Source organism: Gymnoscopelus microlampas (assembly GCF_963454915.1).
Source record: "Gymnoscopelus microlampas genome assembly, chromosome: 4".
Classification (NCBI taxonomy): Eukaryota; Metazoa; Chordata; class Actinopteri; order Myctophiformes; family Myctophidae; genus Gymnoscopelus; species Gymnoscopelus microlampas.
Window position 1 is genome coordinate 3,377,869 of NC_139941.1, and position 26,629 is coordinate 3,404,497.

General features: G+C 41.2%; 1 protein-coding gene and 1 pseudogene across 5 annotated transcripts in view; one reads left to right on the plus strand and one right to left on the minus strand.

Annotated features, from left to right (window-relative positions):
- Positions 1–26,629, plus strand: part of LOC311042899 (myosin heavy chain, fast skeletal muscle-like) — a 187,326-nt pseudogene that overhangs the window by 68,081 nt on the left and 92,616 nt on the right. The gene's annotated exons all lie outside the window — the stretch shown is intronic.
- Positions 1–26,629, minus strand: part of LOC311042893 (H-2 class II histocompatibility antigen, E-S beta chain-like) — a 152,982-nt gene that overhangs the window by 40,700 nt on the left and 85,653 nt on the right. The gene's annotated exons all lie outside the window — the stretch shown is intronic.

Sequence of the window (26,629 nt, forward strand, 5' to 3'; positions counted from 1 at the left end):
GCTCACAACGTGTTGCGATGCACGTGTTCTGAGCTTGTAGATCTGCTATTTTTGAACTTGCACTAATAATGACTTTAGTTGATTTTTCACTCTTTAGAATATAGTATTTCTTAATTATTAATAATTACAGCTTGTAGATTGGCTATTTCCACGATTTTAAATTGTTTTTAAATAATAATAAAAAAGGAACATACAAGATTTCCACCCGACAGCCAGTCACATTCTAGCTGCTGAAATAAACTTCCCATTTAGATCATTGTTGACAAACGAACAGGGGACTGGTGTCTAAAAAAAAATACTTATTGACAGGAAAATCGCGCATTGATACTTTTACTCAACATTTGAGTACTTTTTCCACCACTGCTGACACAACATTTTTGAAAACGGTTATTCGAATAATCAAAATTTTATAATATCAAAAAAATATTAAGAGTATATGAAAGCCAATTAAAATGTTTATACTATTGGAATCTTACACACCTGCTCCCAATTAATTACATCACCACAGCGCAAAAGTAGGTCAAATCAATCAATCTCTCTCTCTGGGAGCGACAATGAGAAACAGTGAATGTAGGTTTTCATAGACATGGTCGCTTGTTTCTCTCACATAATCTGGCAATACTGATAGATAGCAGCTGCTTGTTGTTGACTCTGCTTCTCTGCCACATGGCTACTCCAGTCGGCCAGTCGGCTTCCCGACACCGATTTGGCCCCGAATCGGTGCGGTCTGTGAGTGCCTTAAGAGCGTCAGAGTGTTTAAAGGTACATAGCATACATGCACGCACGCGCGCATGTATCACAGTGTTACTTTACAAAGTGTGTGTGTGTGTGTGTGTGTGTGTGTGTGTGTGTGTGTGTGTGTGTGTGTGTGTTCAGCGTCGCTGGCAAAATGCTGTTCATGTTCATCAAACATCAATCCAAGCCTCATTACATCTCACTGCTGAAACCATCAAATGCCTTTAAAAACACACTGGTCATGTGATCAAAGTGTGTGTGTGTGTGTGTGTGTGTGTGTGTGTGTGTGTGTGTGTGTGTGTGTGTGTGTGTGTGTGTGTGTGTGTGTGTGTGTGTGTGTGTGTGTGTGTGTGTGTTTGTGATTTCATTGTATGCTAATATCTGTTTATATTGCAGTGTTTTGTTTTTTGTCATTGCAGCACTTTGGTTGACATGGTCATGTTATATGTATGCGATAAATAAAGTTTTGGTTGAGTTGAGTCGTTACATAACTTGTTCCCCACAGAGGTCGTTAACGAGAAGGATGTCCACACCTGTAACCGGCAACTCCGGCCGCACCCCATGTGAACTTCTCCATTAACCAGCTCTGTAAGGAGAGACATTTCATGCACTGGAACAGGAACAACAAACATCCTCATTCCCTGAAACTAAATGCTCTCCCCTGCATCAGTTTCAGTTGTAAAAGGTAACACAGACTCTGGTACAAAATAGTCTAATGATCCACAGTCTGGTAGCACCCTCACTGGCACCTGTTTGTCACTTCCCATCACCCATAGACCCCTTAACAGACGACGTCACACTGATAAGAACCAGTATGCGCGCAACCACTATGCGCTCTATGGAACCCATTCTGTCAGGTCTCGCTAGGACGCGCCTCACTAGCCAACACACAGGAGGGGGCTGGGGTGTTACAAATGAATGGCAAGTATGCATCAACTATCTTAGGCTTCAAGAGCGCCCTCTGCTGTCCTATAGGGCAAAGCCACTGGCCTGAGTGAGATGGCCAGTGCAGCTGGTTTAACCTATCTTTAGATTTAACCCATTAAGACCGGGAACGCATCTGTGTCATTTTAACATTTCTTTGGGCTATTCAAACAATAGCAGATATACAAGCTCATAGCGCGGCACAGAGTGCCGCGCTATAAGCTTGTAGATCTGCAAAAAAAAAAATATATATATACATTTTACCTGTAGACTACACCAGGTACAGATTACTTTTTTGTTGCTCTCCCTCATGGAGCTACTTGCGGATTATACCAGGGTCAGTCCACCCTTAGGTGAACACGCACTGACCTTCTGCACCTTAATCCCCATGTATAACGCACACACTTTTGTTTTTAAGGGGACAGAGCTCTCAGCTCTGTACCTGTCTTAATGTTCTACTCTTTCTGTCACTTCTTCTGCCACTTTTCGCAGTTCTGGCTGAACCGTGCTGTCGCTTTTTACGAAACTCGGCCATATGGTAGATGGTCATGAAAAACGATAAAAAAATAATTCTCACAATCTTTCGTCCCAAGCTGGCGCTATAGCACTCAATTGAAAATGCCAACTTTGAACAGGTACAACTCATGCCCTATTTGACCTACAGCCATGACACTTGGATACACATATGCGTCTCCTCATGCTGAACAACTTTCACCCTCTGACTTTTGACCTCTGACCATTAGATCTCCCACCATTTTGAATTATATGAAAAACAGTCATTGGCTCCTAACTTCTGTATTTTTTCACTTATGGAAATTCCGCCGCCTAGAAGTTGTCGGCAGAGGTCCAAAGTTCAAGTGTTAAACGTTTCGTGCAGATTGCTCCAAAATCCTAGGATTCCATAGATTTTAACTATTGCAGTTTTATGAAAATTATTCATCAGACCCTATTCTAACACATACATGCAAGACTCACATTTCTTTGAAACGTTGCAGTAATGTAGAGAGTCATTCCAAATATCACTGAAACCAATCTCACTCCAATTGGCCAAAGGGGGGCGCTATAGCAATTTTTTTAAAATGCAAACTTTAAACAGGCAAAAGTCATGCCTCGTTTGGCCGAAAGTCGTGAAACTTGCTTACACTTGTGCCTTGACTCATGAGGAACACATCTATCGCTTTGACCAGTAAGCTCCGCCCTTAGATTGTCCGCAATTTTGAGCAGTTTGAAAAACACTTAAACCCAGGATTTTTCAGCTATTTGCGTGAAACTGTATCATCTGTGTGATCTCCTTTTTCACAGTTCCTTGTCTGTTGGTCCAATGGCGTCTCCCTTACACAATCTCAAGGTCGTCAGTTCAAGCCTCACTTTCAGACTTCATTTAAGTTGAATTGCAAACAACATGACTGTATCAATGAATACATGTGCAAATGGTAAAGATAACCTGAAATGCATATTTGAGAGTACGTTTTTCAACGTATGACATACTTCATTCTGAAAATAGCCGATCTACAATCTCAATCTATTCCCTTTCCATGTCTCTCTCTCTCTCTCTCTCTCTCTCTCTCTCTCTCTCTCTCTCTCTCTCTCTCTCTCTCTCTCTCTCTCTCTCTCTCACACACATCAAACTATTCCGTTTCCATGTCTCTCTCTCTCACTCTCTCATCTATTCCGTTTCTATCTCTCTCTCTAGTTTCCATCTCTCTCTCTCTCTCATCTATTCCGTTTCTATCTCTCTCTCTTTCCAGTTTCCATGTCTCCAGTTTCCATCTCTCTCTCTCTCTCTCTCTCTCTCTCTCTCTCCCATGATGGCTGTGTTGTGTAGTCAAATGGAGCCTCTCTCTCTCTCTCTCTCTCTCTCTCTCTCTCTCTCTCTCTCTCTCTCTCTCTCTCTCTCTCTCTCTCCTCTCTCTCTCTCTCTCTCTCTCTCTCACACACATCAAACTATTCCGTTTCCATGTCTCTCTCTCTCTCTCTCTCATCTATTCCGTTTCTATCTCTCTCTCTAGTTTCCATCTCTCTCTCTCTCTCATCTATTCCGTTTCTATCTCTCTCTCTTTCCAGTTTCCATGTCTCCAGTTTCCATCTCTCTCTCTCTCTCTCTCTCTCTCTCTCTCTCTCTCTCTCTCCCATGATGGCTGTGTTGTGTAGTCAAATGGAGCCTCTCTCTCTCTCTCTCTCTCTCTCTCTCTCTCTCTCTCTCTCTCTCTCTCTCTCTCTGTCTCTCTCTCTCTCTCTCTCTCCCCCATGATGGCTGTGTTGTGTAGACAAATGGAGCCACTAGTAAGCTGTCAAACACACAAACAAACACACAAATTCTCTCTCTCTCTCTCTCTCTCTCTCTCTCTCTCTCTCTCTCTCTCTCTCTCTCTCTCTCTCTCTCTCTCTCTCTCTCTCTCTCTCTCTCTCTAGTTTCCATGTCTGGCCCTGTATTATCACTGCTTGCAGCTATATTTTTTATTATTATTGCGCTTTTTTTCTCTCTTCAAGCACCTTAGCGTCTATAAGTATATCATGCACAGTATACATACATTGCTGCTATGCTCAGGCACCTTAGTTTGTCTCTTATCTCAGGTACTTTGTAAATATATAGATAACTTGTTTTGGCCTTCTATTGTTCTCTTGTTGATCTCCTTCCCACTTGCCCCCTACCCCTCTTCTTTTTCTCTCCCCCCACTCTTCTTTCTACGGAATCTAACGTTGCGATGGGAATGATGTACAAAAACGAATTTCACCCACTTTTTTACCTTGTAAACCTGTGATGTGACAATAAACTTGATTCTGATTCTGATTCTGATTCTGATTCTGACGTGAAAAAGTTTGAGAACCACTGATATTATAGCATCATATGAAACTGTTAGGATTTAAAAGACATTTGTAGAATCCTCCAGAAGAAAAGTTTGAGTTACAAATGTTTGCTTTAAAAAACATATTCAAAGATTTCCTCGAATTTTCTCGATCTTTCAAAAACAATAGCAGATCTACAAGCTCATAGAGCGGCACTCGATGCAGCGCTGTGAGCTTGCCTCCTCTAATAACGAGGCAAGCTCCATACTAGATTTCTGATTTCAACCGTTCGCTCGCTCGCTACCTACACACAGCGCAGACTATGAATGAAATGAAAGACTTTGAATTGAATATTTTTTAGTTTATTTGAACCCTTATGCTGCGCCTGTTTGTTTTGAGTTCAGTTCAAGTCTGGAGCCTGTTCTTGTTTTCGTTGTTTGCCCCTGCCCCCTTTATCATTTGAAACTTTTACAAACTCCTTCCATACATCAACCTGTTCGAAATCAACCTGTTCGATCCACCAAGATGCAACAAACATCAAACAGTGAGTAACAAGACGCCCAAGTCCAAGTGTTGTGAGTGCGTTGAAAAGACGTATCCTGGCGTAGATAGGCATATTGGCCCTACAATTTTAGTTTGATTGCTTTTACTGTAAAATGTATTTTACCTTCCTTATAAATTATAATGGCCCTCTATAACTAAAATGAAACATAAATAGAACCTTTCATGACATGAATGCAGCTCAAATGTCTAAAATAATTAAACTGTTTAAGTTTAATTTTCATGCTATAAATAAAGTAATTCAAGTAAAAACAAGTTGTGTGATTATTTTAAGTATAGCCTTTAAGTATAGTAAGCCAGCAATGTAGGGGTCCTTGGCATGAAAAAGGTTGAAAACCACTGGCATATATAACTTGGCTGGCTGATAGATCCCATTTTACTGCCATTATTTTTAAATGATTTTAAGACAAATTGTCTGATTATTTTAAGTATAGCCTACTTATGTGTGGGTGTCTGTAAAGGGCTTTTATATAAAACTAAAATGAAAATAATGAATTAATAGAAACAAAAATAAAAACAACACAGCACCTGGTCTGACAACCAGTCCCTCATTGGGGCGATGGGGCTTCCATTGAACCCATTTCATTGGTGGGGCACGTTCCCATAGGCAGGCAAATGTATAGGGCTTAAATTTGTTTTCACCTGGCAGGTATAGTATAAATTAGCAGAGAGGGTGGCTAGAACGCACTCATTATTATAATATACACAGCAAGATGACGAAGCCTCCTCCAGCCAAGAAGTCGAGATTCACACAGAAGACCCTTATTTTCTCTGTGCCTGCCAGCCTCAGCAAGACCCCAGGACCTGCAGCCTCGGACGAGGTGGCAAAGGACATCAGCCACGCCGGCATGATTAGCTTAATGTGCAACATTGTTTTCTCACTCAACAGTTATCAAACCAACATACAGTCAGTGGTGGCTTATACAACGGGTTTGAGGTGCTGAAGCACAGGGCACCAACCTGCGTGATGAAGAAAAATTAACGGTGAAAAAGAAAGCAGGGCTGCGAAAGGAGCGCTACAACATTGAAACGCACCGGTGAAGTGTCCTTTTTTTCCGTGCATGTTATGTGAATGACTTGGTTATCTTTTCCCTTATAGTGCTGGCTTACAACAGTTTCTGAGGATTTGTTCCCAGTATGGTATTCATTTTAACATAACGTATAACGCCAAGAAAAGTAGCATTATGATGTAAAGAGGACATAACAGGCAGTATTTCCTCTCACAGAGGATCTCAGAGATGATAGAGACATCCATAGACTGTGTTGCAAAGTGTACGCTCAGGCAAACATCTTAGTTAGGACATTGTATAAATGCTCTTCAGATGTTAAGGTTTCTTTGAAGTAACTATAGGATTAGTCATAGGGCTGGCTGTAAATAAGTTTCGCACTTAGTCCAACACCCTGGGTAAACAACAAACTTTGCTTTTTTTTTTACTAGAGATGTGTGATTTAGAGGTCTAGTTGCATGTTGTTCCCACTGGAGGGTGCAATACACTTAATACACTCTATATATTCAGGAACGGCTTCCTGTTCTGTAAGCGTCACTTCCTGCCAGGTGGTTTTGTTTGGTTCCTGTGAAGAACTACTACTGGTATGAAAACACACAATAATCATTTATTATAGATAATTTACTGGTATGAAAACACAGAATAATCATCATTAATTGTACATTTCCATAATACATCAGAGCTAATGAGACATGCTCTTATTAGAGTCCACAGACCAAAGAGAATTCTGTTTAGTGTTGTTGTGAAACCACTAGGCATTCGCCTGTTGCTAATGCTAACATAACATACTTTATTTGCTTGTTTGAGTCCAGATACTTAATAAAAACCAACCAGTGGTTGTGTTAATGTTATGTTAATGTTTTAAACGTACTTTAGTGTCAACACTGTATCGTTAGTGATGTTTATGAAGAGGTTTAATGCTAACCAAGATGCTAAGCTCTAAGCTAGTTAGCTAGACTTGGTTAGTGAGGCAGCGTCATAGTGAGACATTAAAGGGTCATTCTGCTTATTTTGTGACATGAAAACCATTTGGTTTGAGTGTCTTCAGACACTAATGGTTTGTTTTAGCTACAAGTACCTGGATGGTTATACTTTACATATATTAAATACATTAGAGATGGTTATAATTTACATATATTATTAAATAAATTAGAGATACAAATTAATGGTTAAAAGGGGAATATATTAAAATGATGTATTAAAAGGTTGAGAATAATTTATAGTATAATTAAAAGTTAAATTATTCATTTGTAAATAATTCATGCGTTAATTTGTGTTGTGATACTGATACTGATATGATACTGACCAAGATATTGACCATGATATTGAGCATACTGACATGATACTGACCAGGACACTGACCATGACTATACATTATTCCATTGTATTTGAAGTAGGCTACTTAGTAAGTTGTAAGATATTATGAAGAAGAAAATAAGTCAATGAGGTCTCATAAGAACAAAGGAAGATAACAGAATAATTTACTATTCTGCTCTTTGTGCAGATTGTGTTTTTGACAACCCAGGGAGTGTGAATAGTACGATGGTGTGTGGCCAGCCGTAGGACCCGCCCACAGAGGATATCTGACCTGCTTGACTCATCTATACAGGTAAGACCCTGAGTAGCAGTTCTCCACCTCCACCACTGTAGTAGGAAGTTTGTCTCTGTCAAAATGGCCGCTAGTCCAACTTACATTTGGAACCAAACACTGTAGAAAAAACATTGAACGTATTATTTCCGACTAAATTGGGGGATGCCCTTTCATTTGGTGATACTTTTGAGATCACCAGAATTCATGAACATGCGTTTAGATCAAGGTCAAAGTACAAATTCACCCACAAATGAGCAATCAGTTGAACTTTGCAATTGAACGCTTGGGTGTGTTGTGTCCCTGTGGTGAATTGACTTATTTAATTTGAGCTTGTGTGTCTGTCCTTGTGACAGATGTGGTGCCAGTTATGTGTTGTTTGTGATGGTCAGACTACTGGGAAGGTCAGCCTGGAGCTGTTTGATTGGACTGTAGAGAAACAGATCGACACCACCAGACTGATAAACCAACTGCTTTCCAGTGGTGGAAAAAGTACTCCATTTGTTTTACTTAAGTAAAAGTATCAATACTGCAATGGAGAAATACTCGGTTAGAAGTAAAAGTCCGTAATTCAAAACTGAGTTAAGTAAAAGTACAAAAGTATAGGCATCAAAATATACTTAAAGTAAAAGTATTTTTTGTGTGTGTAAAATAGCAGATCTACAAGCTCACAACGTTGTAAAATAGCCTAGGTATAACATAGGGCTAAAGTGGTTAATGTGTTCTACTTTCTTCTACTTTGGGTCATTCGGGGTAAAGTGACAGCAGAAGGCTTCCCATACCCAGCTATGTGTTGTGTCCTCTGTTGGCAGCACTCAGCTGGGTGAAGCTGGAAAACACATGGATGAAATAGGTCTAAATCATTGGTTCTCAAAGTGGGGCCCGGGGACCCCCAGGGGTCCTTGGGGGGGGTACCAGGGGGTCCCCAGCAAAATTAATTAATATAGCGTCACAATATTTTTAACCTCTTTAACCTTTTATACTTTAGCTATTCAAAAAATAGCCCATAGGGTGCATCCACACATAAGATACAAGTTGAAAAATGGCTGGCAGTGGGTGATTTATTTATTTACTCTGGCAGTGAATGAGTATACGGAGGAAAAAAAAACATAAAATGTTGAAATGATGGAGATATCAGGGTTTCTTCTGGACAGTGACGATATGCAGTGAAGACTTTGAAGGAATCTAATGAACGTGTTTTATGAGGTCACAGTGAAATTGACCTTTGCTTTGACCACGTGCTTTAACTTCAGTTCATCATTTTAGTCCAAGAAGTGGATATTTGTGCCCAAAGTCATCATGGAATTCCTTTAACCCATTAAGACAGGGAACGCATCTGTGTCATTTTAAGATTTATTTGGCTATACAAAAATAGCAGATATACAAGCTCGTAGCGCGGCACCGAGTGCCGCGCTACGAGCTTGTACATCTGCTATTTTTTTGTTGTTGAAAAATCGTGAAAATGTGTGCAAATCTTTAGTTTGAATATATATATATACTTTTTTAAAGCTAAAGTTTTTAATTAAAATCTTTGCTTCTGGGGAATGTCTTCTAAATCCTAACAGTTTTTCATTCCCAAAGTTTGTTTTAATTTTATTTTTGACTTATGTTGCTATATTATCAATGGTTTTCAAACTTTTTTCATGTCAAGGACCCCCAAAATAATATGTATTTGTCCGCGGACCCCCTCCCATCTAAAACCCACAGAAGCAAAGATTTGAAAAATGTATATAAAATATTTGCATAAATGTTCAAGATTGTTCTAAAAATAGCAGATCAGCTTGTATATCTGCTATTTTTGAATAGCCAAATAAATCTTAAAATGACACACAAGCGTTCCCTTCCCGGTCTTAAAGGGTTAAGACGCTCAGGAGGTCAGCGTCCAGATGGACCCTCACAGGTCTATAACTCTAGAGAGAGTAAAGGATGTGATTACTATCTGCTCTGTCTGGATTACACATGTCTCCTGAGAGCTGATGAGTGGAGGAGGCTGCCTGTTGCCACGCTGTATATTCACTGATAAGTGGTGGAAAAAGTACTCACATGTTTTACTTAAGTAAAAGTATCAATACTGCAATGTAGAAACACTCTGTTACAAGTAACAGTCTGGTAATCAAAATTGCTTTTATATACAAAAGTAAATGTACTCATTATGCAGAATGCCCCATTTCACAAGCTTTCAATACACCTTGTATAAAAATCTTTTGAAAATAGATCTACAAGCTCACAATGTGTCGCACCATGACACGTGAGCTTGTAGATCGGCTATTTTCAAATAGCCTACGTATATGGTTGAAGAGGTTAATGTATGTTTATGTTAATAATGTAAAAGTAAAAGTACAAGTATTGAAAACTGGAAATGCTCCAGTAAATTAAAAATACCTCGAAAGGGTGCTCTGGTGCAGCAGAGCAGAGCATGATTCTGCTGCCCTCTGCTGGCAGTCCCAGGTAAGGTCAACATGGAGGCTCATAATCACACTAGACATATCAGTGACTTTTCTGTCAGACTAATAATTATTACACAGACTCAGACCCATAAACTATATTATTTCCCTCTCTGTTAAAAAAAAGTCCTGATCTTTAATTCATGTGTTCCAAGCTGTGTCTTGGATTAAGTGGGGCTGTCCCAATCTTAATTAAATTATAACCCATGTCTAAAATAATTGTTAATTGGTTTCTTTCTGGTCTGTTTCTGGCCTTGTGAGGAACACACACTTTGTCCTCGTCATCAGGTCACATTGATTTGATCCATTAAATTATTTATTAGTCAGAAATAGGGATGCACCGATATATCAGCCACATATCGGTATTTTATTTTTGCCACTATCGGTTAACATCGGTATCGGCAAAATAATAAAAGTTAAAGTTGCAGGCGTTAGGAGGCAATTATGTTGTGTTTCAAATGTTATGTTCATAATATCATTTTTCATCTGTGAGTGCAGTTTGGATATTGCGGTAATGGTAGAATGAGGAGAGACAGCGAGCTCCATTTGCGACCGCGACGGGTCGCCTCGACTGGTGCCTGCTCGCTTCGACGGGTGGCTGTTTTTGGCGACGTTTCACCCGTGCGCCATGACGCACGGTATGGCTCCGCGGAGTACGGGCGCTCGTCGAGACACCGTCGCGTTTATTGCGACACGTCGGGACATTTGATCTCGTCGTGGCTTTTGAAGTTCTCGTCGGGGCTATAGCTAAGTGCGACGGCAACGCAAGGCGCGACGGAAAGAAGCCGTCGTCGCCGAAATCTTACTCGGTCGCGGTGAAATAGGGCCGACGGCGACGGGTCGCTTCGACGGGTGTGACTCGTCGCGACGTAAAGAATCCATCGTCGCCGAAATATTACTCCGTCGTGCCTAAATAATCCATCATCGCCATCCACAATGTAATTGTTTGCATCTGCCTTCCCTCCTTCCTAATATGTGTGTGCTTCCCCCCCTGCTACCCGACCCCCTCCCCCCCGACCCCCACCCGACCGAGGGGGTCGGGTGGGGGTCCCTTTACGCATTGGGGTTCCCTTGGGGATCCCTTTACGCATGCCTTCATGTTCCCCGTGAATTATGGCTGCATTCCCGAAGTTAACTTTCCATTTGATTGCTTCCATTATTTTAATCCAATAACCATATGTTGCATCACATTTTATCGATTGATATAACTTCAATAACCTCCGGAAATAAGGAATTTGTTTGATTCGATTTTAACGTTTAATGATGGCCTATTGAAAACATAAGTGTTTTTGGAGACGCTTTTCTTTTACGCATGAGGGAGAGAGAGAGAGAGAGAGAGAGAGAGAAAGAGAGAGCGGGGGGGGTCCCCGGGCGACCCCCTCCCCCCAACGCAATAGATAACACAGAAATCACACTATAGCTTACAATGCATTTACATTCAGCCGCTCATAGCTCATATCTGCTGCTTTGCGAAAGACGTATTCTGTCTGTCTGTCTGTCTGTCTGTCTGTCTGTCTATCTGTCTGTCAGCGCATGCAGACGCAGACATGTGCACGTGAGACTTTTTTTTTAACTTATATAACAGCCTGGCTCTCTAATTTTTATTGACAAACATTGACTTACTGTGTTTTTTATTTCTCCCTACAGACTGTTTTCATCTGTTATTCTAATTAATGTTTAAGTTTTCCATTGAACTATTCAGCACCGAAATAAATTACTCATCCATTCATTAATGCATTCATTCATTCATTCTTTCATTCAATTTACTGCTTTAAGGAAATTATGTCTGTAGCCATGAATGGGATTGTTGCAATGTGTGGTTATGTTGATATATGTTTGGTCAATGAAATGAATGCGCTGTCATTGGTGCTATGGATGCTTGATTTGACGGGGCCTGATTAATTCATAAACGTCACCTGTTTGGCACACACAGTGAGAGAGGGTACACCCTAAGTACGCCATGTAATGATGTACAGTAGGCTACATGTAAGCTACAGTATGTTGTGTAAAAAATATGCACTATCTCAGGTTTTTCATAACCATCCCCGCCCGCCCTGCACGGAGTCCATTCAGAGAGAGAGAGAGAGAGAGAGAGAGAGAGAGAGAGAGAGAGAGAGAGAGAGAGAGAGAGAGAGAGAGAGGGGGGGGCAGAGGGGGAGAGGGGGAGAGAGAGAGAGAGAGAGAGAGAGAGAGAGAGAGAGAGAAAGAAAGAGAGGGTGTGTGTGTGTGTGTGTGTGTGTGTGTGTGTGTGTGTGTGTGTGTGTGTGTGTGTGTGTGTGTGTGTGTGTGTGTGTGTGTGTGTGTGTGTGTGTGTGTGTGTGTGCGCGCGCGCGTCTGTGTGGACGGCCGCGAATGGCTAGATTAACTTTCCATGTCGGGAAACAGACAATGCGCCTCCATTAATACAAAAGTCAACAAACAACTTAAATCCCTTTCATCCACCTCCTTTAAAGGCCACTGCAGTGGCTGTAGTTTTCGACTGTTTCAACGGAACATTCTCTCTTTCTCTCTCTCTCTCTCTCTCTCTCTCTCTCTCTCTCTCCCTATTTTATTATCTTTAAATGTGTTTTATTTTTTCATCTTTATTTGCAAACCTTTTCTGTGAAGCACAACGTGCTGTATACATATTATAAACCTATATTTGCTATATAAAAAACATTTGAAGAATAAATAAAAAATACTATTAAACATTGTGACCATTATCATTTTTTATACTAATAGTTTGTGAAGTAATGTGAAATGTGTTTGTGAAATAATAATAATAATAATAATAATAATAATAATAATAAGGGTAATAATAATAATAATAATACTAATAATAATAATAAAGACTCAAGATGTGATTCAATAAGTTATGACACCTGAGGGGTCGTTATACAAGCACACATCATTAAGAGTTATTATTATGGGGGGGGGGTCAATTTTCAGTATTTACTTCTACTCCATCTCAGAGGCAAATATTATACTTTTTACTCCACCACAATTATTTGAAAACTTTATTTACTAGTTACTTTGCATTTATAGATTATTATATTAAACCATACATTAACCACTTACTTTATATATAGGCTATTTGAAAATAGCAGATCTACAAGCTCACATCGCTTCACATTGATGCTTTGTGAGCTTGTAGATCTGTTATTTTTCAAAAGATAAATCCATTCAATATCTGGTACCCCCAGCCTCCCTTACTGTGTAATATGGAATCAGGGGTTGTGTGTGTAGCCTACTCACTCAGGCCAAACCATTCTCTCACACTGCACGGTCAATTTTGATGTTCATACAGTAGCCTACTGTCCATACCCTTTTCGGTATATGCGTTGTACGCTGATTTGCTCATTGGTTATTGTAAAAATTGGGATTCAGAACACGCGCGCGCCCGCACAAACACACACACACACACACACACACACACACACACACACACACACACACACACACACACACACACACACACACACACACACACACACACACACACACACACACACACACACACACACACACACACACACACACACACACACACACACACACACACACACACACACGTGCGCTCAGTCATTTCATTCTGCATGGGGCGAAGCCCGTTGATCATTCAATTGTAGATTCATAAGCAGGCTATTAAGCCTACTATTGAACCTGATCTCTCTCTCTCTCTCTCTCTCTCTCTCTCTCTCTCTCTCTCTCTCTCTCTCTCTCTCTCTGAATGGACTCCGTGCAGGGCGGGCGGGCTGGTTATGAAAAACCTGAGCCACGCAAAGGCCACTGAACTGATAGTGCATATTTTTTTACACAACATACTGTAGCTTACATGTAGCCTACTGTACATCATTACATGGCGTACTTAGGGTGTACCCTCTCTCACTGGGTGTGCCAAACAGGTGACGTTTATGAATTAATCAGGCCCCGTCAATCAAGCATCCATAGCACCAGTGACAGCGCATTCATTTCATTGACCAAACATATTGGGTGCGTTCGGATATTACGCACCGGAGCACACTCGCCTATTAGTTTGTATCGGCCAGTGCGCTCAGTGCTGTATTTTCAAACGCACCCTATAATCAACATAACCACACATTGCAACAATCCCATTCATGGCTCCTACAGGCATAATTTCCTTAAAGCAGTAAATTGAATGAAATAATGAATGAATGAATGCATTAATGAATGGATGAGTAATTTATTTCGGTGCTGAATAGTTCAATGGAAAACTTAAACATTAATTAGAATAACAGATGAAGGGAGTCTGTAGGGAGAATTATACAACAGGCAGTTCCCACCAAGCAATCTGATTGGTTGAAATAGCTTTCTAGCCGTGCTTCAAACCAGCATCATAGCACGGGCCGAATCACATTAATAAATCACTCCGCACTGCAGTGTGCGCCTGCTTAGACCATATATGGCACAGCTGTGCTGTGACGTCACACTGTCCCACGGTACGAAAACAAACAGAGAGTATCCTGACCCACCGCCGCCACCGGAGAACAAACAGCTACGCAAAATGGACTATGTCGTTAATTTTGATTTATTTGGTGGACTTACGGTTGATCAATGGTTAGAAGAGGATGAGAAGGAGAACGCGAAACCAAATGAGAGACATGTTCCGATGACAAATGAAGAACTCGATACATTAGAGAAGTCTAGGAATGAAGTCACTACAGCCAGGTCAACAGCTTGGGCTGTGAAATGTTTCCGGGACTATGTGCAAAAAACAAAGCAAGACGTGGATTTTGCTACTGTTAAAAAGGAGCACCTCAACAGCATACTCCGGGAGTTTTATGGCTCGGTTAGAAATTGCCAGGGTAAGCACTACTCCATGAGTAGTTACGTCGGATTGAGAGCTGGCATTAACCGTTTCATCAACGACCCTCCTCTTAGCCGGGCATGGTGTATTATGCAGGACAATGAGTTCACAACATCCAACAATGTCTTCAATGGACTCATAAAGTCTCTGAGGAGAGCAGGACATGACACAACTGAACATTATCCCGCAATCACTGAAGAGGACCTGAAAATAATGCGGAGCTCGGAGGCTATGAACACAAACACACCACGGGGCTTGGTAAACAAAGTGTGGTTCGACATCCAACTTCATTTCGGGCGGAGAGGAAAGGAGGGTCTGAGAAGTCTTAGACCACATTCTTTCATTGTCAAACGAGATACAACAGGTAGGTTTCAGAAAAATCAAATATAGCTATTGTTGCATAACCAGATTAAATGATGATAATGGGCTTATGGTGACGAAAACATGATCAAACGTCCCTAATTATTCCCGTTTTATTTTTTAAGGCACTAAATATGTGACACTCACCTTCAATGAGGAAACAAAGAACCACAAGAAGCATTTTGAGAGGGATCGCCAAAGCAGAAGAGGCTCTATGTTTGAAGACCCTGGGAGTGCATTGTGTCCAGTTTCATCATTTGAGAAGTACATGTCTAAAATTCCCAAAGAGCCTAAGGCCTTTTATCTCCATCCATTGAGAGGAGAACAGTTGGGTGATGTGTGGTACTCATTGGAGCCAATGGGTGTAAATTACCTGGCTTCCATGCTAACACGTATCTGTAAACAAGCAGGCACATCCATGATTTACACAAATCACAGCATCAGAAGCACTACTATTCAGAAACTGTCTGATTGTGGGCTGGAAGCCAGAGAAATTATGTCCATTAGCGGACACAAGTCAGAGAGTTCTTTACACAGCTACTGGGCACCTTCTCTAGGTAATAGAAAACGGTGGAGCAATATGCTTGGTAACAGCAGTGGTGGAAACGTCAGGCCGTTGGAGACGAACCCATCAAACAGCTCTACTTCACCTGCTAAACGACAGAGATCCAGCTTGGACATAATGGACAGTACCTTCACCAACTGTGCTTTCAATGGCAGTGTGCAGGTCAATGTCTATAAGTGATCTGATTATAGTTGGTGTGTAGGCTACGCCTTGTAAATGGCATCACCTATTTGTCACACATGTATGTAAAAAAAAAAAAGAAAAAAGAAAAACAAATGTTGTAGCCTAAATCGCCTAAAATCCTATAATAAAAGGAATAACTGGGAAAAAAGTGTGCTTTATTTCAATGGTAACATCCATACTGTATAGCTATAAATATCCTCCTGTGTTAAAGTAAAATTACTCCCATTTCATTAACAGTCCAATGTATGTTATACTTTATCGTACGAAGGTATCACATGGCGAAAATAGCCGATCTACAAGCTCACAACGCGTTGTGAGCTTGTAGATCGGCTATTTTCGCCGTGCGATACCTTCGTACGACGGAGCATATAGCCACTGGAATCAGCTGTGTTGCGCCTCAGCTGTGTTGCGCTCTGAGTGCCTCAGAGCGGTGCTACAGGGACTATTTTGTCTCAGTCAAATAAACTCTTCTCTTTACAGGGAAACCATAATAGCGAAACATTTTTATTATGAATTGCCCCACAATATGAATACATGTGGATGTGTTTTGTTGGTAACTGTTGTATAATCGCAATATTACACTCGAGGGTGTGCTTTACCGTCATTATTGGCACTTCAGTGATGCTGGCGGAACTCGGCTGGCGCCTCGTTCCTGACCGCATCACTGTCGTGCCAATAATGACGGTAAAGCACACCCTCTCGTGTAATATTGCTTAAATAAAAAACACAATAAGTGAATGTTTGTCAATAAAACTAGAAAGCCATGCTGTTATATAAGTTAAAAAAAAGTCTCACTATAATTTGCGTCACACGCACATGTCTGCGTCTGCGTGCGCTGACAGACGGACAGACAGACAGACAGACAGACAGACAGACAGAATACGTCTTTCGCAAAGCAGCAGATATGAGCTAGTATATGAGCGGCTGAATGTAAATGCATTGTAGGCTATAGTGTGATTTCTGTGTTATCTATTGCGTTGGGGGGGGGGGGGGGGGTCGCCCGGGGACCCCCCCCCCCCCCCCCGCTCTCTCTCTTTCTCTCTCTCTCTCCCTCTCTCTCATGCGTAAAAAAAGCGTCTCCAAAAACACTTATGTTTTCAATAGGCCACCATTAAACGATAAAATCGAATCAAACAAATTCCTTATTTCCGGAGGTTATTGAAGTTATATCAATCGATAAAATGTGATGCAACATATGGTTATTGGATTAAAATAATGGAAGCAATCAAATGGAAAGTTAACTTCGGGAATGCAGCCATAATTCACGGGGAACATGAAGGCATGCGTAAAGGGATCCCCAAGGGAACCCCAATGCGTAAAGGGACCCCCAAAGGTCCACAGGGACCCCCACCCGACCCCCTCGGTCGGGTGGGGGTCGGGGGGGAGGGGGTCGGGTAGCAGGGGGGGAAGCACACACATATTAGGAAGGAGGGAAGGCAGATGCAAACAATTACATTGTGGATGGCGATGATGGATTATTTAGGCACGACGGAGTAATATTTCGGTGACGATGGATTCTTTACGTCGCGACGAGTCACACCCGTCGAAGCGACCCGTCGCCGTCGGCCCTATTTCGCCGCGACCGAGTAAGATTTCGGCGACGACGGCTTCTTTCCGTCGCGCCTTGCGTTGCCGTCGCACTTAGCTATAGCCCCGACGAGAACTTCAAAAGCCACGACGAGATCAAATGTCCCGACGTGTCGCAATAAACGCGACGGTGTTTCGACGAGCGCCCGTACTCCGCGGAGCCATACCGTGCGTCATGGCGCACGGGTGAAACGTCGCCAAAAACAGCCACCCGTCGAAGCGAGCAGGCACCAGTCGAGGCGACCCGTCGCGGTCGCAAATGGAGCTCGCCCCTCCTGGGAATGAGTCCAGATTAATATATAACCAAATATTGTTTTGCATTTCTGTCCACAGCTGAGGAGAGACAGAGCCTCTCTACAGCCATTAATTAACTGGCCATCAGCGGGGCAGTTGGGGGGAGGGGCGCTGAGCCAACAATAGCAGATCTACAAGCTCACAACACGTCGCGATGCGACGCGTTGTGAGCTTGTTTTCAAAGAGCCTAGGTATAAAGTTGGGCTAAAGTGTATTTATAATGTTATAATTTATATCTGCCCCCCCCCCCCCCCCACACACACACACACACACACTGACAAGCACTTAGTTTGACTTGGTCCCACAGATAAACTCGAGGCGTTGTGAGCTTGTAGATCGGCCATTTTCACAGTTGTTCCCTCTTTCTTACACTTACACTTTTCTTTTCTTTCTTTCTTTTTGTTTGAGGTAATAAAAGGATCTTAAAAGTCCTTAATTTGCCACTTCACTGTCATATGGGGGACCCCCACAAAAATATATGTGGGGACCGGTCCCGACCCACAGGTTGAGAACCACTGATATACATTATGAAAACGTTTCTGCTATTTGTCCCAAAGGTTTTATTCAAAGTGAAGTGAAAGCAATACTTGCATAAACAAATATTAATGCCATTTGTTTCAAATGTTTTTCCCAAGCTAACATTTCCTACTTGGATGTATAACTTTTTTCTGACAGAAAATGCACAATTTGACTGGTTTTGTAAGATAGTTTTCTATAAGTTGCATTGTAACACGGCTCTGTTTACACACATCTTTAATCTTTGTTATAATTGTACCGACGTAGCTTTCTTTTTATTGTTGTGTTCCACGAGAGAGAGAAAACGTGTCGTGATGCGACGCATTGTGAGCTTGTAGATCGACTATTTTGAAATAGCCTAGGTATAAAATATGGCGGTTAATGTATATTTTATAATGTAATAATAAAGTTATAAAGTAACTAGTAACTTAAGTTTTAAAAAAATTGTAGTGGAGTAAAAGTACCATATTTTCCTCTGATGTAGTGGAGTAGAAGTAAAAGTATAGTACTGGCCTTTGATCAATGTGATCGTCAGAGAACTGTAAATGATTGAATCAAAGAGAAAGAGAGGCAGCACATACAGTATAAATAGCATATCATGAACCTCAGCTCATACATTGAGGCTTGAGGACTTGACCGAACGGGTGAGCTGTTATAATTACTACAAAAGTTACTTTTGAGAAGCTGTTAGATTCTTCTACCCAGCCGCTGTTGGATATCCTACTCAAGATAAGTCAAGTAAGTAAGAAGAATTGTCTTGGCCGTTTCCTTTAGCCATTTAAGTGATGTTTATCCTACTGATAAAGGCTGCTCAGTGAACTTGTATTTATTTCAATAGTCATTTAATGTAAGTAAATGTAGAGCTTCACTGTAGGCTTTGCTTCATATTGTTTTGGTCTGATATACAATAGACGGGTCTCTTGTCTCATGCCTTTGGCAATATTGTACTTTTTACTCCACTACACTTATTTGAAACCTGTAATTAAAAGTTACTTTTTAGATTTATTATTACAGATCTTCAAGCTCACAGTGTCGTGTTGTGACACATTGTGAGCTTGTAGATCTGCAACTTTTGAAAGATTTTGACCTATTGTGAAAATGTTCTGCAAAATGAGTACATTTACTTTTGGTACTTTGAGTATTTCGATGCCAATATGTTTCTACTAGTATTTAATATTTCTACATTGTGGTATTGCTACTTTTACTTAAAGGGAAAGTTCACCCCCAAAATGACTTTTTATATCGATTAGTATGGAGAAATCCATGAATTCAAGTCTCCATGGGGTGACTAAACCATAGGGAAAAAAGTAATTTTCTGGGTGAACTATCCCTTTAAATGTAGGGTAAGTGATATGTTTTGGTTAAAACAAAACATTTCTTGTTAAAAGGTTAAAGCACTATATTCTGATCATTGCTATCAAGTGTTTGTTCAGTGACAGGAGTCTTCTTGTCTCTCCAGCTCTTAGATAAACAGAAAATACATTTTCAGGTACGTTTAAACGTTTCAGACATCTTTCAAATACAGTGATCTACTTTTTAATTTTCTCTGTGTGCTTAATGGAGGGTAACTGACATACGGGCTGTACTGCATTCTAATGACACATTTGCATATAGACACATCTGATGATTCAATCAGGTTACAATGACATCATCACCTAATGACCCAATCATCAATCAGTTTACAATGACAATGACACACCTCATCATCGAAGGATCCAATCACTGGATTTGATTGGCTTTGCTGCCATGTTGAGACTTTCTATCAAGCACACTGACAATGCATACTGAACACGCACACACGCGCACACACGCGCGCACACACACACACACACACACACACACACACACACACACACACACACACACACACACACACACACACACACACACACACACACACACACACACACACACACACACACACACACACACACACACACACACACAGAGAGAGAGAGACACACACTGTGTCAATGTGTCTCCGCCCAGCTGGGCTCTTAATATAAGCAGGTAATAGAAACACATTTTAGTATCCAGCCTGCCTGACACTGTGTGACTGACTGCAACTACAACACATTCAACAGAATCAACAATTACATTTGAATGTCAATTAATCCATTGCAATTATATTTATATTTCTACAGACGAAGACGTTGGATTCATCAGGACTTGTGACAGGTAAGGAGTGTTGACACGATCACACTGAACTGAACTTAATTTAATTTAATTTAATTTAATTTAATTTAATTTAATTTAATTTAATTTAATTTATGTTTTTAACAGATTTAAATACGTAATTTCACAGACAATATCGTTATTTATTGTAAGAAACAACCTTGTTTGAAACTCCTATTTGAGGAAAACGCACCACATTGGCTGTTTGGCAACTTCCTGGATCTCACCAAGGAAGGTTTTGAAAGGAAAAGACGGCCCGTTCTATAGATATATTGACATGACACTCATGGGTGGAAAAACTCGCACCGGAAGTTTGATGAAATACATTGCAGTGGATGGGGCCGGCTGGACCAGCTCATGAACAAACACTATTTATGAAGGACTGCGACCTTTGTCATATAATGGGTTCAGGAATATAGAAGAAGACATATAACAGGTTGTTTTCTAATCACTTGCTTCTCGATGTGCACAGCACATCATTTTATTGAGGCATCTAAACAGCAGCAGGTATCGTTTCTGTCTCAGAAGTATCGCGAGATTTGGCAGCCAGACAGGAAATGGTGGACAGTCCCGCAATACTTTGGCGATTAAGAAACATACTTTGTGCTCTTTAGATACCTCGATAAAATGATACAGTGTACACACATCGAAAGGCAACACAGCAGAAAACAATGTGTGATGTGTCTTCTTTTATATTCCTGAACCCATTATATGACAAAGGTTGCAGTTGTTCAGAAATAGTGTTTGTTCATGAGCTGGTCAGCCGGCTCCATCCACTGCAATGTATTTCATCAAACTTCCGGTGCGAGTTTTGCCACCCATGAGTTTCATGTCAATATATGCAGAGAATGGACGGACGGAACGTCCTTTCTTTTTTTCAAAACCTTCCTTGGAGCGCAAGGGACTGGACTGCATTTGTATCCATATTTTGAAAAGCCAAACCAGATCCCAAATGAGTATCCAGGGAATTTGGTAAATTCAAACGCCTTTTTTGCAAAATGGTGAAATTATTGTACATTTGGGCATTTTCTGCACTATTGAGCATACATCGTAGAGAGGGTGAACCTATCGTACAAATATGATTATTATCATACATCTGCCACATCTGCCAGCACTGACCGTGTTACATTGTACATTTTAACTGTATGACCAGAGGTCACATTTGCCAGCACTGACCGTGTTACATTGTGCAATACAACTGTATGACCAGATCACATTGTTTTAACATTAATCTGATGATTCAATCACTTTACAATGACATCATCATACAGTGACCCGATCATCAATCCGTTTACAATGACATCACACACACACACACACACACACACACACACACACACACACACACACACACACACACACACACACACACACACACACACACACACACACACACACACAGCCATTTCAAATCCTCTCTCCCTCTCTTTAGTGAACAATGGCACAGTCCAGCTCCAATGCAGACAATCTGAAAAGGTTTGATGAGAACAGTTTGGAGATGAAAGTGAGGGAGGTGCTCGGTGCAGGTGGATTTGGTCAAGTCGTCAAGGCCAGGCATCATCAGTGGAGATGTGACGTGGCCGTAAAGATTATAATTTGTGATGACGTGTAAGTGGAAAAGCCAGTGGTGGACAAAGCACTCAACTCCTGTACTTGAGTCAGCATTTATATACTCAGAGGTGAAAGTGGCTTGAAGTTCTTGCTGGAACAACACGCCAACCTTCATCTCCTGATAATGTTTTCTTCATTCATGCATCCTTGAACACATGCATTCAATTCCTTTATGCCTGTACAGTATGGTGTAGAAATTACAAGCACATGGTTTCATACATAGAAACATATTTGTTTGAATCATAATGGTAATGTGTTGTTTAATGTGTTTTCTGAAATTACAAGCACATAAATCACTTGATATGATGTATAGCTAAATCAAATCAAGTGGTTTATGTACCACAGATGTGTTGATTCTAACACAAAACCTCAGTATCAGTATCAAATTCAACAATTACTTTTGTTTGAAATTAAATTAAACAAAACTAAAACTTATAGCTAAACAAACAGAATGAACAGAATGAACATTAGAATGTCAATATCAGTCACCAGAACCGGACGGGTGTTTTCAATTCCGTATTTCAAGGGACGGTTGGCAACCCTATAGTGACATGTATATATTTCATGTGTCATCTTCAGATCAACCCTATAGTGACATGTATGTATGTCATGTGTCATCTTCAGATCAACCCTATAGTGACATGTATGTATGTCATGTGTCATCTTCAGATCAACCCTATAGTGACATGTATGTATGTCATGTGTCATCTTCAGATCAACCCTATAGTGACATGTATGTATGTCATGTGTCATCTTCAGATCAACCCTATAGTGACATGTATGTATGTATGTATGTATGTCATGTGTCATCTTTAGATCGCGCGCAGTTGATGAGGCTGAGCTGATGCTACATGCAGAGTGCCCCTATGTCATGAAGGTCATGGGGCTCTTTAAGGGCCGTTTAAACAATCGCCCAAACATACACATGGGTCTGGTCATGGAGCTGATGGAGAATGGATCCCTCGACGCCTTGCAGGTCAGCTTTTTCCCCTCTTTTTATTATTATTGCACTTTTCTTAACAAAGTGCTTGTTAGAGATGGAAGCAAAATTTAAAATAACCAATGTATTATATCAGATACCAGAGTAAGAAGTCAATGAAACAAATAACCAATAACAATACCAAATGAAACATTATGTTATCATTTGAGGCTTTGCTTGGTTCCTTAGGAGGATGTGGTTAGTGAGCTAGTTAACCTGAGGTCTTCTGGCAGGCTTAATTGAGCCTTTATTTGCATTTGTGTCTCTGAGATTGTGAATTAAACGTTTCTGTTTGACCCCAACCCTCACCAGGAAAAACTAAAGCAGATGCCACCCTGGCCTCTTGTCTTTAGACTGGCTCACCAAGTGTCTCTGGGCATGGACTACCTTCACAGTCTCAGACCTGCTCTCATCCACAAGGACCTGAAGCCTGGCAACGTACTGCTGGACTCAAGCCTAAATGTTAAGGTGAGTCCCTTTTTGGGGGGATTACCACCACGATGAGTCAAGTATATCCCTCTTCTGGCACTGTTCATGCTAATCTCCATTATGTTATTGTATTGTAAAAAACAAAAACAGGTGGTAGGCTACTTGTCCAGCTCCCCTGTATCACTGTGGGAATCTTCCCTGGACCAGGTCAGGAGTTTATTGCCGGCCAAGATGGCCATGGCAGCTGTGCCCGTCACTTGGGCCGTAAGCCCTCAAAGGATGATGTGCCCTGTGGCTACGGCTGGGGACAAAAACACATTACCACAATAGCAATGTTATGTGATGCATACCATGGGATTAAGTTCATTGCAGGGATTACAGCAAAGTATTACTATTATTATTATTATTAATATTATTATTATTACCCTTATAATAATAATGTTCAGACTCATTTATAATCTACCTCAGGCGCAGCAAAACTATGCACGGTTTGATTGACATAATTAAGGGAACATATTCCAGTTTTCAGGCCTTGCTCAAAAGTCGCGTGTTCAGGCATTTGATTCTGTGGTGGAGCTTGCCTGGTCGTTGTCGTAGTAATAGTATTGCAACATCATTCTCTCTCTCTCTCTCTCTCTCTCTCTCTCTCTCTCTCTCTCTCTCTCTCTCTCTCTCTCTCTCTCTCTCTCTCATTTAGATCACTGACTTCGGCAACGCAAAGTTTGAGAACAATGAGACAGTCGTTGGTCTCGAGAATGTGATGTCAGCCTTCTTCGCGCCTCCAGAGGCCATCTCCCCCTCACAGTTCTACACAGCCGACTGTGCCTATGATGTCTACAGGTATTCATCATTCATCATATCCAACATGATGCATTGACGGCTGCTTAGCTGTAGTGGATAAGGCTCCATACTAGCACGTAGAACATTCAATAGTCGTGTTGATCTTTCTGTTTCGTTAGATGTTTTGTTTTACAGGAAGTAAATACATGAATGTACTTATGTGCAAACTAAACACATTTCACATGTGCAGATGTACAGTGATACATCCAGGTTTAGGCAAAGGTTGTTATCCTGTTGTCATTTAGCAATTTTGTGTTAGTGTTGTTACTTGGAAAACTACAACACTGATGCTGAGAATGCTATGTGGATATTGTAAACTAATTGCTGATCAATGTCTCTTTTTATTTTAGTTACGCATTACTGGTGTGGACCATTTTAAGTGAGTAATACTCTCTCTCTCTACCTTTTTCATTTTTTTTTTTTTGCTTTCTCCATTGTTGTCGCCATTTTCTGTTCTCTCTCCATCAATCTCTCCCTACTTTATGGGGCCTAGTCCACCAAGACGTTTCTTTTTCCCGGCTGAAAATGCCAAGGTGCTGGCCTAAAAACATCCCAAGCACCGCGTTGATAAAATAATGAAAATTATCTGAGAAAAATAAATGCTCAGCGCCTCATCATGCTGCTGGAGTGCTCTCATAGTAAATCATTAAAAACATATGCTGCGCTCAGGGAAAATAATAATAACAATCTTGGTGGACACAGTCCCTTTAATCACTCATTGTCTCAGCCTCACAGATTCCATTATTTGACTTAATGTTAATTCAACAATAAGAATAATTAGAAACACAAGTTGACAAGTATCCATGCTGTGTATTACTAAGGTTTCTATATCCCAACCCATGCATTCATGCATCTTCCTCTCCTCTCTCTCAGACCCTGGTCACAACAAGGGCGTGAATGATTCTTCCATCCCTAGGCCATCCCTGGAGGATGTTAACAGATTGGAGGCCCCAGGGCTGGAGGAGCTGGTAGAACTCATGGTGTGCTGCTGGGCCAAAAATCGAAAACTAAGACCCCGTTTTACAGGTGAGAAGACTGTCCTGCAACTAGCATCACTTGGGAAGTTGAATGGTTTTATACCTCCCACCTAGATACTGGTGAACTGCTCACCAACGGGAGAAATATTAAATGGCACTAAACCAGAAAAGAGAAAATAATAGAGTAGAAAAGTTGGGACAGGATAAAAGTAGAAAGAAACTGTTCTTGGAGAAACTGTGTGGGCTCGTTGAAAGTAAATATGAAGAAAATATGCTCAGTATAAATAGCATTTGTGTTCAAACGTACAAAGATGTTGATGGGGTAAAACAGGTAGGTGCTAGTTTGTAGTAGTGGTTGCTAGGGTAACCTCATTGAAGGACAATGGCCGGGTTTCCCAAAGAGATCCTGCGTAGGGAGTTACGTGCAGTCCTCACAAAGGCTCCGGTAAGAAGGCTGCCTGAAGTTACGGGTGTTTCCCAAACGCGCACATAAGCGCCTATCTCAACACAGCGCTACGCAATACCTAAACATGTACTTAACCGGTCGGAGCTGTCCTATCAATCGATGCCAGACTGACCGATTGTTCCACGCAACTTCCTTATAAGTACATGCTCGCAAAGGAAGTTTGGCTGTAACAAAGCGCTTTACATTGATTGTACCATTCACCCATTCACACACACATTCATACACCAATGGCGGAGGAAACCATGCAAGGCACCAACCTGCTCATCGGGAGCAATTAGGGGTTCAGCGTCTTGCTCAAGGACACTTCCAAACTAACTCTGGGGGAGCTCCCCAGCCCGGGACCGAACTGGGAACCTTGCGGTTTCCAGTTCACAACCCCTAAGCCACTGCCGCCCCTTCCAGTACAGTACATCATATTTTGCAACAACAATATCATAAGACTGTTGCCACACATAGCAACACATGACAGTTGAACATCATCAGCTATATTTGTGCTGGCAGATCAACACTTGCAGTGTACTTTACATGAGATTAGACATAAGGTATGTACTTTACATAAGAATAGACACAAGGTGCAAAACAAAGAAAAGAGTATCAAGTGTAGCCATGGGTCTAGGAGGTTATAGAAGCATGCCATAGATTTATAAAATAACTAGAATGGTGGGGTCTGAGCAGCTGAATCAACTTTGTGTCTGTGTTGTTCCCAGAATGCACCAATGTGACAGAAGGCCTTTATGAGGAGTACAAGCGTGGGATTAATTCCGCCGTCCGCCAAGTGCAATGCAAGCTGGTAA